Consider the following 12,225-nt stretch of genomic DNA (forward strand, 5'->3'; position numbering starts at 1 on the left):
GTTACAGGGGTAATAAGAGGATCAGGAGCCGGGTTACTGTAATAAGATGTTACAGGGTAATAAGAGGATCAGGAGCCGGGTTACTGTAATAAGATGTTACAGGGGTAATAAGAGGATCAGGAGCCGGGTTACTGTAATAAGATGTTACAGGGGTAATAAGAGGATCAGGAGCCGGGTTCTTCTAATTAAAACTTATAGGATACAAAAAGGATCAGGAGACGGGTAATATGATGTAATAGGGCAATAAGGGGACCAGGAGCCAGATTACAGTAATAAATGGTAATAACAGGATCTGTAGATGGGTTATCCCAATCAGAAATTCCTGGATTCAGTATTCAGAGAAGATTATTATATGTTACTAGGTGAAAACTTTTCAGGAGAGAGATTACTATAATAATTTATTACAGGGTAATGAAGATCAGGAGGTTCCAGGGTCAGGAGAGGTTTAGGGGATATGTAAAAGTAATTAGTTGTTACTGGAGGACATGACTATAGACAGCTGGGAGACTGTAATACACGAGGAAAACCTAGTTCTCTCTGGCATGCAGACTGTTAAATGGTGCCCATATGCCTGGCATTCTCTCGGGGAGGGGAAAAGCCCAGGAGCTGGTAACCAAAATCTCAGTCCAGATGGTGACCAGCAACTGTATTTGCAGAAGGAACAGATGTGGGTGCAGCGCCAGAGACTTCAAACAGCTGGCGGGAAGGGAAGGTGTTAAAGCAATGGATGGGGACTCCCTATTAGACTGTGACTTGTATGCACATATAGTAGTAGTACACGCCGGCGCCTTCACACTGCGCACTACACATTGGATTCCCAGAGCTGATCCGCAGGACACCGATGGATAATGTGTTACTTCTCATATTCAGGCATTTACATTGTTCTGCAGTTTCTATACTTTTGGGTTTGTGTTTTTTACATCCATTTATGTTATATTTTTATTCTATTATTAGTATTAATTCAAGGACCATTCTCTTCCCTAGTGGAGCACAGGATCGCCGTCATTTATAGGAATTCCTATGAATCTCCTGGAATTGCTGGGCGACTCTGTATGGGACAAGGGGGTTTAGTCTTGTGATCCATCTGTGAGATGGTGGAAACCTGATATGAACACATGTCGATCCCCTCCGCCTCTTGTTGCCCTTTTTTACTGTTGCTATAGGCTATGGTGGAACCTGTTACTTTATTATATTACTATAGAATCCTAAATCAAATTGGATTCAGACTTAGGACTGGGTTATCTGTGCTTCCACAAGGAACAGAACCACCAAGAACTGTCCCTTTATTGAGAGATTACAGTATTTTTCAGACTATAAGGCGCACCGGAGTATAAGGCGCACCATCAATAAATGCCTGCTAAAATGCCTAGTTCATATATAAGGCGCACCTGATTATAAGGATGAATGACCAGCAGGTGCCAGACCTGTGCACAGCTCAAGGCAGCTGTTGTTTGTTATTTCTGAGAAAAATCAAAGGATTTTTAGTGCGCCTTATAGTCCGAAAAATACGGTAGTAACCACCAAGCCAGTTACCTCACGCAAAAGTCTTGTTACCACCAACTTTTCTGCCGAATCTTGATGAAAACCACCATTCTGATTCCCTAGAGTTACTCTACCACATTTATTCCCAAAATCCACCTGGTAATGATTGATCCCTATACCCACTGTAATCCAGGATAACCTCTTACCAAACACTACAGAAGTGAAGCAGTAGGTCTATGGCTGTGGATATCTACCACACCGGTTTAACCCTTTCTCCTGTGTACACAGCACACCCTTTGTGAGGTCTCCATGGCCCTCCCATCCACGGGCACATGAGGTCCTCGCAGGCAGCCGCATCCCCCCACTTATTACACTAATCCCTCTTTTATTTAGTTAATTAAACTCATTAATGGTAACAGTGTGGCCTTTGAAAGTGAGAGCGCCCCTGGCAGGTAGACTAATGGCTTCTCCCTTCTACTGCTAATATTATTTTAGTTATGAAAATAAGAGAGGAATCTTGCGCTTTCCCGGATGTTGGGGCGGGATAAAGGGGGGTGGGGGGGATGGAGGGTGCTGAAAGGTGTCTATTGTTAGAGCACAAGAAAAAGCTTCTTTTTCAGCACAAAGGCTTTTTATTATGATGTGCAGACAGGCCCGAGGTGGAATTGTGTAGTTCCCTCCTGTTCCTGTTGGAATCCATTGCCAAATCTTCTGACCGTGCACCAGTGTTCTCTTATCCCTAATAACAGCACAGCTTCATCTCCGGGGGCGTTTGGGCTGGAGATGAGCCCCATCCATAGTATGTGATTTATTAAGCAATCTATACATTGTTGCCAGATCCTCGGAATCTGTAAAATGTCCATATGGAACTTCATAGACTTATTTCATCATTGCCTGTGTGTGGTTACAGAAATATGCCATAATGTCATTATTACATTACCTGACATGTGACTTAGATTTTTATTTTGAGAAATTCTCAATACGTTCCGTTAGGGGGCAGCGTTCCATCTCTTTAGTAAGGATCACCCTCCATCACGGGCTGATGTCCCCTGGGGTCAATCCTGTTTCATACAAGTTCTTCTAATGGAGATTGGAGGCATCTCCTGGTAAAGGTGGGCTGTTAATTAGTAGAATCAGGAGTTGGGGGACCTGAAAATGAAAGGTGCTTTAGGTGATTATTTGTCCTCTATGCAATGTACAGTAAAGAGCGCCACATCCCCTTTAATCGGACCAGCTAACGAGTGTCCAGGAGTCCCACACAATTGACACTCAATGGCTATCCAGTGGATAGAAGATATAAAGTTTACGCCTAAGGTCCCATTTACGCAGCTGAAATTGCGGCTGATCTGGCCGCACAAACTGTGTCCACCACATGGCCAAACAGTGTCTCACCGCAATGTGACCGAGTCGGGAGGCCGCACCATCAATAAAGAGGGGAGGGGTGAGTGGCATTTACGTCGCCTCTCTTCTCCACCTGGGCATGCTACACCTCGGTTCCGGTCCAGACGAGCACATGGCCATGTGCTCAAACATCATGAGAAGAAGAAAATGTCTTATAACTGATCAACCTCGTAGAACCAGGAGGGCCATTAGCATAATTATAAAAGTTGATTTTACATGGAAGGAGGCCATGCATAACAGTCACGGCTCCTGTATCTACTATGAGTAATGTCCCTGATTTATTATGAAGGATTTTGATGGTAGATTTCCTTTAAGAATTGTTGCTGTTTTCTGTTGTATCTGGCTGCATTACTCAATCCTTATATGGGGCCCCATGACATAAAGCTTGTAGGGCCAAAATTACTGGTAAGAACAGACCCACATCCATTCCAGGTCCTGCTACGGTTGAAGTTTCCTTTATGTATTTCCTCTACATTTTGCATTTTTCATTTTTTTTTAGACATTATTAAACTTTGGTTTACAACTTTTTTTCTTTTTTTCTAACATGTAATGGATTCCTCTCAGATTGCAGGGGCGTTGCTAGGGTGGTAAAAGATCCGGGGCACGGGCCCCAATGCATGTGTGTTGCACTTTCAGTAATGCCCCCTTCTGTACATAACCCCCTCACATGTGGCTGTGCCAATAACAAGGTTACTTCTGGTATATACAGCTACAGAGAACAATGGAGAAATCCCCATCACCACATCTTATGTTCCTCATTGTCCCTACATCTTTGTTCCCTGGCAGTGTAATCCTGCTGCCGCCCCTAACAATCTCCCCAAATACTGAAAGGCGGCGCTCACACCTTTGTCTTGCATTTAAACAAAACCAGGAGCTTGTTACCCATCACATGTGTATTACTGGAAAATATATCAAACCAAGGCCTGTCCTAGTGCCATGTGTGAACACGCTCCAAGAAATGTCCTCACACAGCCCCCCCATAAGTAATGTCCCCACACAGCCCCCCAGTAAGTAATGTGCCCCACACAGCCCCCCAGTAAGTAATGTGCCCACACAGCCCCCCAGTAAATAATGTGCCTCACACAGCCCCCCAGTAAGTAATGTGCCTCACACAGCCCCCCAGTAAGTAATGTGCCTCACACAGCCCCCCAGTAAGTAATGTGCCTCACACACAGCCCCCCAGTAAGTAATGTGCCTCACACACAGCCCCCCAGTAAGTAATGTCCTCACACAGCCCCCCCAGTAAGTAATGTGCCTCACACAGCCCCCCAGTAAGTAATGTGCCTCACACAGCCCCCCAGTAAGTAATGTCCTCACACAGCCCCCCAGTAAGTAATGTGCCTCACACACAGCCCCCCAGTAAGTAATGTGCCTCACACACAGCCCCCCAGTAAGTAATGTGCCTCACACAGCCCCCCAGTAAATAATGTGCCTCACACACAGCCCCCCAGTAAGTAATGTGCCTCACACAGCCCCCCAGTAAGTAATGTGCCTCACACACAGCCCCCCAGTAAGTAATGTGCCTCACACACAGCCCCCCAGTAAGTAATGTGCCTCACACAGCCCCCCAGTAAGTAATGTGCCTCACACAGCCCCCCAGTAAATAATGTGCCTCACACAGCCCCCCAGGAAATAATGTGCCTCACACAGCCCCCCAAGAAATAAAGTGCCTCACACAGCCCCCCAGTAAATAATGTGCCTCACACAGCCCCCCAGTAAGTAATGTGCCTCACACAGCCCCCCAGTAAGTAATGTGCCTCACACACAGCCCCCCAGTAAGTAATGTGCCTCACACACAGCCCCCCAGTAAGTAATGTCCTCACACAGCCCCCCCAGTAAGTAATGTGCCTCACACAGCCCCCCAGTAAGTAATGTGCCTCACACAGCCCCCCAGTAAGTAATGTCCTCACACAGCCCCCCAGTAAGTAATGTGCCTCACACACAGCCCCCCAGTAAGTAATGTGCCTCACACACAGCCCCCCAGTAAGTAATGTGCCTCACACAGCCCCCCAGTAAGTAATGTGCCTCACACAGCCCCCCAGTAAATAATGTGCCTCACACAGCCCCCCAGGAAATAATGTGCCTCACACAGCCCCCCAGGAAATAAAGTGCCTCACACAGCCCCCCAGTAAGTAATGTGCCTCACACAGCCCCCCAGTAAGTAATGTGCCTCACACAGCCCCCCAGGAAATAATGTGCCTCACACAGCCCCCCAGGAAATAATGTGCCTCACACAGCCCCCCAGTAAGTAATGTGCCTCACACAGTCCCCCCAGGAAATAATGTGCCTCACACAGCCCCCCAGTAAGTAATGTGCCTCACACAGCCCCCCAGTAAGTAATGTGCCTCACACAGCCCCCCAGGAAATATTGTGCCTCACACAGCCCCCCAGTAAGTAATGTGCCTCACACAGCCCCCCAGTAAGTAATGTGCCTCACACAGCCCCCCAGGAAATAATGTGCCTCACACAGCCCCCCAGTAAGTAATGTGCCTCACACAGCCCCCCAGTAAGTAATGTGCCTCACACAGCCCCCCAGTAAGTAATGTGCCTCACACAGCCCCCCAGTAAGTAATGTGCCTCACACAGCCCCCCAGTAAGTAATGTGCCTCACACAGCCCCCCAGTAAGTAATGTGCCTCACACACAGCCCCCCAGTAAGTAATGTGCCTCACACAGCCCCCCAGGAAATAATGTGCCTCACACAGCCCCCCAGTAAGTAATGTGCCTCACACAGCCCCCCAGTAAGTAATGTGCCTCACACAGTCCCTCCAGTAAATAATGTGCCTCACACAGCCCCCCAGTAAATAATGTGCCTCACACAGCCCCCCAGTAAATAATGTGCCTCACACAGCCCCCCAGGAAATAATGTGCCTCACACAGCCCCACAGTAAGTAATGTGCCTCACACAGCCCCACAGTAAGTAATGTGCCTCACACAGCCCCCCAGTAAGTAATGTGCCTCACACAGTCCCCCCAGGAAATAATGTGCCTCACACAGCCCCCCAGGAAATAATGTGCCTCACACAGCCCCCCAGGAAATAATGTGCCTCACACAGCCCCCCAGGAAATAATGTGCCTCACACAGCCCCCCAGGAAATAATGTGCCCCACACACAGCCCCCCAGGAAATAATGTGCCTCACACAGCCCCCCAGTAAGTAATGTGCCTCACACAGTCCCCCCAGGAAATAATGTGCCTCACACAGCCCCCCAGTAAGTAATGTGCCTCACACAGCCCCCCAGTAAGTAATGTGCCTCACACAGCCCCCCAGGAAATATTGTGCCTCACACAGCCCCCCAGTAAGTAATGTGCCTCACACAGCCCCCCAGTAAGTAATGTGCCTCACACAGCCCCCCAGGAAATAATGTGCCTCACACAGCCCCCCAGTAAGTAATGTGCCTCACACAGCCCCCCAGTAAGTAATGTGCCTCACACAGCCCCCCAGTAAGTAACGTGCCTCACACAGCCCCCCAGTAAGTAATGTGCCTCACACAGCCCCCCAGTAAGTAATGTGCCTCACACAGCCCCCCAGTAAGTAATGTGCCTCACACAGCCCCCCAGTAAGTAATGTGCCTCACACAGCCCCCCAGGAAATAATGTGCCTCACACAGCCCCCCAGTAAGTAATGTGCCTCACACAGCCCCCCAGTAAGTAATGTGCCTCACACAGTCCCTCCAGTAAATAATGTGCCTCACACAGCCCCCCAGTAAATAATGTGCCTCACACAGCCCCCCAGTAAATAATGTGCCTCACACAGCCCCCCAGGAAATAATGTGCCTCACACAGCCCCACAGTAAGTAATGTGCCTCACACAGCCCCACAGTAAGTAATGTGCCTCACACAGCCCCCCAGGAAATAATGTGCCTCACACAGCCCCCCAGTAAGTAATGTGCCTCACACAGCCCCCCAGTAAGTAATGTCCTCACACAGCCCCCCAGTAAGTAATGTGCCTCACACACAGCCCCCCAGTAAGTAATGTGCCTCACACACAGCCCCCCAGGAAATAATGTGCCTCACACAGCCCCCCAGGAAATAATGTGCCTCACACAGCCCCCCAGGAAATAATGTGCCTCACACAGCCCCCCAGTAAGTAATGTGCCTCACACAGTCCCCCCAGGAAATAATGTGCCTCACACAGCCCCCCAGGAAATAATGTGCCTCACACAGCCCCCCAGGAAATAATGTGCCTCACACAGCCCCCCAGGAAATAATGTGCCCCACACACAGCCCCCCAGGAAATAATGTGCCTCACACAGCCCCCCAGGAAATAATGTGCCCCACAATGTTCTCCCCCTTCCCTAGTCCCTGTCATGTTTCTCACCTCACAGATGCAGCTCTCTCTCTCTTTCTGTGCGCTGCTTTCCCCTGCAGGTCATGTGATCATGACATCATCACAGGTCCTTGAGCCTCTGGAACTCCCGGAGGTAAGGTCCTTGCAGGGGAAAGCAGCGCCTGCACTCGTTCTCATCACGATCTGAGGACACAGATCGTGATGAGAACGAGAGGGAAGGAATCTCCCGGGCAGCGGGGCAGATGATCTGCTGACCCGAGGAGATTCGGGGCACTGGCCAAAAGATCCGGGGCACGAGCCCCGGATCTTTTGACCTAGCGACGCCCCTGTCAGATTGTATTTATTATCATATAGCCGTAGTGAGGGGGGCAGCTATGCTCGAAACATGGGCTAAAGGGGTTGTATTACTATTGTCTGACTAATTTAGCAGAAGGGCGGGAAGGGATTTAAAAAAAAAAAAAAATAATGCTCCTCCTCTCCCAGTGTCCCGTCCGTCCAAGTTGTGCCCTTGTTTACAAGGGTACAGCAGCTCAGCTCCGGTAAATTCTGGGTGCCTGGCACACGCAACTGTCTCCTTTCCCAGTAGTCGTAACATTGGGTGGGTGCACCGGGTGCCCGGGAGTAGTCGTAACATTGGATGCGTGCACTGGGTGCCCGGAAGTAGTCGTAACATTGGGTGGGTGCACCGGGTGCCCGGAAGTAGTCGTAACATTGGATGCGTGCACTGGGTGCCCGGAAGTAGTCGTAACATTGGGTGGGTGCACCGGGTGCCCGGAAGCAGTCGTAGTCCTGTAAACAAATGGGGACATTGCTCTGATGGACTCCAGCACAGGACACCGGGAGGGCCAGAGGAGCTTTATTTTTTTTAAAAAATGCCCTCCCCAGCCCCTCTGCTAATTTTTAGAATACTTGGACAACCCCTTTAAAGACCAGACATGGAAATCTGCTCATGAAATGTATGACATCTGTCCCCAAGACTCCTCAAGACCCCAGAGAGTTTAGATAATCCCTATAATAATATAACTTAGATTTCAATTCCTCAACATTTTCAGGATCTCTTCCTTAATTCTTGTGGTTTACCCCACTCTTCCCGTCCAGAACACTTGCACAGCTACAGGGTGTTTGGTCAACAGCCACAGGAGGTGAATAAGGACACACAATGGACACATTCTGAGAAAGACGTCTAATAAAATGAATTCCGCTATGAGGTGGTAGAGGGGGTTCATAGAATAAATAAAAAATGGAAAAAACTAATTCCAATATTTGAGTGAAACATCAGATAAGAAAAGAAAGAGGACAATGATTTAAGCCTCAAGTTGTCGACTCTTGCCTCCCCCCCTTCCTTATTCGGAAACGTCTCTTCCTTATGACGGCCTTGGACCTGGTTGTGCTGCCGTTGTACATGTCACATTATATGGCTCAGATTCTTTTCCAGGGTGTACTGGCATGTTTACTCTAACTACCGAACAAGCTACGCCCATGTACAAGTTCATTCTTCCAAGGAGCCGTATCAGATGTAAAGATCTTCCTTCTCCTTTGCTTTCTCCAGTAGGTCTGGACAAGACCCAAAAGGTTGACTAGCCAAATTCTCTACACTTTAATGAATCTCTATTTTTGAAGTTCCTAGACAAATATGAGTGGATCCTTAGAGAACAATTCTAACCACGCTTTAGGAACATGATATCTTTCACCACACTGCCACATTAAAAAAATATTTCTTGGCTCTATGGATCTTCTGCCCGAGGGAGAAGAACTTTATGTTCCCCTACAGCGTTGACAAGGAGGAACAATTGTGACTAGGAAGATATCAGTGGAGTTTTTTTTAATATTTTTATTACGGCAATAGGTGAATAGACTTCAGTCTTCCTTTATGGTAGAATTACCTTGGCTTGGCGATTAGTAGCATTATGAAAATGGTCGATAATTTGTGTAATTTATGGGAAAAATAAGAAAAATAGGAAAAAAAATTAAAAAAAATCACATTCTATCATTTTAAATTAATTAATTAGGATTTAATTGCTTTATATTGTATCAGTATTTGAAAATATAGAAAAACAGAACTTCATATTTGTACAAAAACTGTTGTTTGCAGTTCCAGGGGTCGGATGTATCCTGTAGTTCTTGTACTCCTCCATACAGATGTTCTCCAGATCTTTCAGGTTTTGGGGCCGTCGATGGACAACATTGGGGCACATTTACTAAGGGTCCGCGGACTGTATTTTTGTCGGGTTTCCCAACTTTTTCCGTTTTGCACCGCATTTAACTGGGGTTTTTGGCACACGTGATCAAATTTTGGTGCGTCGGTGCCGGCTTTCACGCGACACAAATAGGGGGCAGGTCGTCGGACGATCCAACGGATTCGGACAACACGCAGGATTTAACATTTCAAATTGTGTCGCAAGCCATGCACTTACATGCACCGGGAAGAAGAAGATGAACTCTGGCGGACCTCAGCGGGGAAGCGACAGATGCAGGAAATTGGACGCACGATCTTAGTGAATTGCTGCAGCTCCGAATCCTCGTCAGACAACGCACCACGGGGATCGCGCCGGGACGGGTAAGTAAATGTGCCCCATTGTGTTTTAGCTTGAAATGCTTTTTATGGAGCCACTGCTTAGTCGCACTTGGCTGTGTGATTTGGGTGATTGCCACACTGGAAGACCCAACCACCACCCACCTTCCTGGTTCTTACTGATGGAAGGAGGTTCCTTCCAAAACATGGCCCCACCCATCCTCCCTTCCATATGGTGCAGTTATTTTGTCCCCTTTCTAAAAAAACACCCTCAAAGTTTGATGTTTCCACACCCACGGTTGGCACAATTATGCTCAGCCTTTTTCTTGCTCCAAACATTGCGAGTGGAGTTGATACCATAAAGTTCAATGGTCTCATCTGATCATATAAGCTTCTCCCATGCCAGCTCTAGATCATCTATATCAGTGGTAGGGAACCTATGGCTCAGGGGCCAGATGTGGCTCTTTTGATGGCTGCATAGCAATCTGCGCTGTGTGCGCCTAAAACACACACAACACTGATCACTGGAAGCAGGCAATGATGCACTGGGGGCATGTACTATGGCTCCCTATCTACTGGGGGGCATGTACTATGGCTCCCTATCTACTGGGAGGCATGTACTATGGCTCCCTATCTACTGGGAGGCATGTGCTGTAGTTACTTATCAACAAGGGGGCATGTGCTTGGGGCTACCTTTCTACTTGGTCGGCATGTGCATATTGTATGGCTCTTATGGTATTACATTTTAAAACGTGTGGTGTTCATGGCTTTCTCAGCCAAAAAGCTGATTCTGACCCCTGATCTAGATGGTCAATGGGAAACCTCAAACGGGGCTGGACATGTGTTGGCATGAGAAAGCCCTTCATGATTTTAATCCATGAATTGTTCAGTGTGTTACTAATGGAAATCTTGAAGGTTGTGGTCCCTGCTGGCATCAGGCCATTGACCAGGTCCCCTGTGTAGTTCTGGGCTGATTCCTGACCTTTTCTCAGAATCATCCTACCCCACGAGGTGAGATCTTGCATGGAGCCCCAGACCGAGGAAGATTGACCTAATAATTATGACTTCTCATTGAGCTGCTGCCTATTGTCCTGTAGCCCATCCCAGCCTTGTGCAGGTCTACAATTTTGTCCCTGGAGTCCTCATACAGCTCTTTGGTCCTGGCTATGGTGGAGAGGTTGTAGTGTGGTGGATTGAGTGTGCGTACAGGTGATTTTTATACAGGTAACAAGATCAGACAGGTGCAATTAATGTGGGCAATGAGTGCAGAGTAGGAGGAGCTTCTTGCAAGTCTGAAGGTGCGGTCACACATTGCAATAAATGCTAATAAATTATTTAAAAACCTTACAATGTGATGTTCTGGGTTTATTTTAGATTCTGTCTCTCACAGTTGAAGTGACCTACAATAAAAATGACAAAGATGGAGGTGGGAAAAGTATGAATATTCAGATTATACATTTGTAGAATTACCAACAGTTTGAATAATAGGGATATGTAAGAGCAGCTATGGACCACCCATTGTCCTGCCTCCAGACTCCTACTAGCACCCTGATATAGCACCATGAGGTAAGTGTGCAGTTAGGTTGATCTTATGACTATGAGTGGCTTTAGGGAGGTTCTCCGCATCTCCACAAATTTTTGTGTTTATAATTTCCATAAGGGGTTCTGATGTGTCTATAAGTTTGGCCCACATAGCTATGTGTATTGTCAAAAACTGAAATACAAGGACCCCGATTATTGGTATTGGATCCGGATTTGTATAGATCCATTGAAAACATTTGTCTTGGTTCTGGTATGGAAGTGTGGACCGTATGGTTCTCTAGGTACTACCAGGAGGAGTAAACTGAGTCAGTCTGGTTGCTAGGGACGGGCTTCCTGACAACCCTGTGGAGAGGACAGTGAGGCAGTGTCCATAGCTACTGGCCTTTCACCTATGGCTCACAATTAGTCACAATTATTTTAGAAAATGCTGCCGCGCTCCACCACATAATAATTATTCGGTTCCTGAGAATATAGCTGATGGTAGATTCATTGGTCTCTGTGCCTTAGGCCTTAGGTGAGATCTCCTCTCCTCAAGGCTGTGTGCTGCACTATAGCTGTGTGCCAGCAGGAGGCAGTACAGGACCTGCTTGAGCGGATGGATAAATGCAATCTACTAACCAGAGATTTGGCTCCAGTCATACAGCAAGTAATAGCCCGGCTGCCATTTTGCTATTTCACACATTTACAAAATGAAGACTGTGCCTTTATTGCACCTGGGAAATGGAAAAGGAAAAATGCGAATGAGAAGTAGAAATGGCCACTACATTATACAGTGTCCCCTCCACATCTCATACACACACATATAGATATACACAGACAGATGTATAGATGTGAATTCACATTACTGATCCGGGTATATTCATTGGAGAAATCTTCCTTTTTAAGTAATGTAATAGTAATAATGGAACAGATCCCCAAACCAGAGCCACATGGATCAGGCATCTATCTATACCATAATGTTCCCCTTATATAATATACTGTCTATCTCATCTCTATCATC

General features: G+C 47.2%; 1 long non-coding RNA gene across 2 annotated transcripts; it reads right to left on the reverse strand.

Annotated features, from left to right (window-relative positions):
* Nucleotides 1-2,129: 2,129 nt before the first annotated feature.
* LOC140125767 (uncharacterized) lies at nucleotides 2,130-11,778 on the reverse strand. 2 transcript variants are annotated; one of them, XR_011854725.1, is made up of 4 exons: nucleotides 11,626-11,778; nucleotides 11,032-11,083; nucleotides 2,423-2,631; nucleotides 2,130-2,330 (listed from the first exon to the last, which is right to left on the reverse strand). It is a non-coding gene; the product is annotated as an uncharacterized lncRNA (long non-coding RNA). The 2 variants fall into 2 exon arrangements; XR_011854724.1 differs by lacking the exons at nucleotides 11,032-11,083; nucleotides 11,626-11,778 and adding an exon at nucleotides 7,202-7,427.
* Nucleotides 11,779-12,225: the final 447 nt, after the last annotated feature.

This window comes from Engystomops pustulosus, chromosome 4 (genome assembly GCF_040894005.1).
Source record: "Engystomops pustulosus chromosome 4, aEngPut4.maternal, whole genome shotgun sequence".
In the NCBI taxonomy this organism is placed as follows: Eukaryota; Metazoa; Chordata; class Amphibia; order Anura; family Leptodactylidae; genus Engystomops; species Engystomops pustulosus.